The sequence below is a fragment of the Myotis davidii genome, unplaced genomic scaffold (genome assembly GCF_000327345.1).
Source record: "Myotis davidii unplaced genomic scaffold, ASM32734v1 scaffold472, whole genome shotgun sequence".
Classification (NCBI taxonomy): Eukaryota; Metazoa; Chordata; class Mammalia; order Chiroptera; family Vespertilionidae; genus Myotis; species Myotis davidii.
In genome coordinates, this window is record NW_006283774.1 from 920,286 (window position 1) to 922,194 (window position 1,909).

The following is a 1,909-nucleotide window of genomic DNA, read 5'->3' on the forward strand; positions in this document are numbered from 1 at the left end:
CTTTGGAGATGAGGTTATGGGGCAGGTGGGGGTGTCAGGCTGTTGGAGATGGAGGTTTTGGGGCAGGTGGGGGTGTCAGGCCATTGGAGATGGAGGTTATGGGGCAGGTGGGGGTGTCAGGCCGTTGGAGATGAGGTTATGGGCAGGTGGGGTTGGTCTCTCCCCAGGGACGGGCTGCCGCTATGAGAACTTGGGCTCCACAGACGGGACCCGGAGTTGGCCCTGGGGACTTGCTCCCACCTCTGCCGTGATTCTCGTCTCGCGGTCTCCCGGCAGAGCCTCAGGAAGCTGCTCCCGGGCAGAGTCCTCCCGCTTTGTGGACCAGCCTGCGAGGTGCCTGTCCCTGTGGCTGCTCTTGTCCTGAGCCTCACGGGTCCTGAGCCTCACGGGCCCTGAGCAGTGGCACCCGGTGAGCCCAGCTGTGGTTTGAGGAGAGGGCACTGCCTGGCTGACCAGGGGAAGGAGGCTGCCCACAACGCCCCACGCTGCCCTCTTCACAGGGGGCACTGAGGGTGCCGACCATTGTGTCTGGCTGCCATGCCCCACCAGAACAGCGGTTCTCAACCTGTAGGTGCGACCCCTTTGGGGTCGAACGACCCTTTCACAGGGGTCGCCTAAGACCATCGGAAAACACATATATAATTCCATATTGTTTTTGTGATGAATCACTATGCTTTAATGTTCAATTTGTAACAATGAAATTGGGGGTCACCACCATGTGAGGCACGGTGTTAAAGGGTCGCGGCATCAGGAAGGTTGAGAACCGCAGGCCCAGAAGGTTGTCATGGGGAATGAAAACCAAAATGACAGCATCTGGCTGCGATGTTAAAGGCCAGAGCAAGCCCTCAGGCTCAGCCACATGAAGCACCCAGCACAGGCCGCCCGCTCCGGCCGGGGTTCAAGGACAGGAGGGGTCAGCCGGCAAATCTGCTTAGCAATGTGTCCGCCTTAACCTCCAGCGATGGCGGTGAGAGGACTAACGGGGGACAGAGATGAGCTAGAGAGCGGGGTGCCGGTGGGGGCGGTGACAGGGACAGAGCAGATGGGAGGAGGAGGCAGATGGGAGGATGAAGCTGAGCCTGGGGATCTGGCTGAAGCCTGCAGCAGAGTTGGTCCTGTTCTTGCAGCTATTCTCAGCATCAGAAATATGTAAAAATCGAAAGTTAAACTTCTCTTACTGAGAGTAAGCAGGCAGTCGTGTTGGTGCCGCCATTGTTCCCCTGTTCCTACCTTCCTGTGTGGACATAAACCGACCCTCAACCACCCCCTCGTGCCCCGCCCTGCAAAGCCCTTGGGTGGGGTGGGGAGGACGGGCAGCGAAGGCCAGAGCAACCAGAGAGGAGGCAGGCAGGTGGGTGGCGCTGGCCAAGACGACTTCTCCCTAAACTGCTGTGGGGTCAGGGACAGCCCCTCGGAGGCAGAGGAGACCAGACTGCCCCAGGCGGCAGGGCGAGACCTGAGGAGTTCTGCCCCCTCAGATGTCAGCCTGAAGCGACCACCCACCGTGGACAGGGGTGGGTGCTGGAGGCCGCAGATGCCTGCTTAGGCGGGGGGTTGCCCATTTTTTTATTGGATTGTTTGTCTTCCTTTTGCTAAGTTTCATGAGTTCCCTGTAAATGTTGGAAATTAAACCCTTATCGGTGGTATCATTGGCAAATATGTTCTCCCATGTAGTGGGTCTTCTTGTTGTTTTGTTGATGGTTTCCTGTGCTGTGCAAAAGCTTTTTATTGATGTAGTCCCATTTGTTTATTTTCTCTTTAGTTTCCATTGCCCTAAGAGCAGTATCAGTGAAGAAATTCCTTTAGTATATGTTTGCGATTTCACTGCCTGTGGATTCCTCTAGTATTTTTATGGTTTCTCATCTTATGTTTAAGTCTTTTATCCATTTTTGAGTTTATGTTTGTGTAT

General features: G+C 55.5%; 1 protein-coding gene across 1 annotated transcript in view; it reads left to right on the forward strand.

Moving 5' to 3' along the window:
- LOC102755029 (chromosome unknown open reading frame, human C7orf57) overlaps positions 1-1,909 on the forward strand; it is a 12,688-nt gene that overhangs the window by 2,836 nt on the left and 7,943 nt on the right. The gene's annotated exons all lie outside the window — the stretch shown is intronic.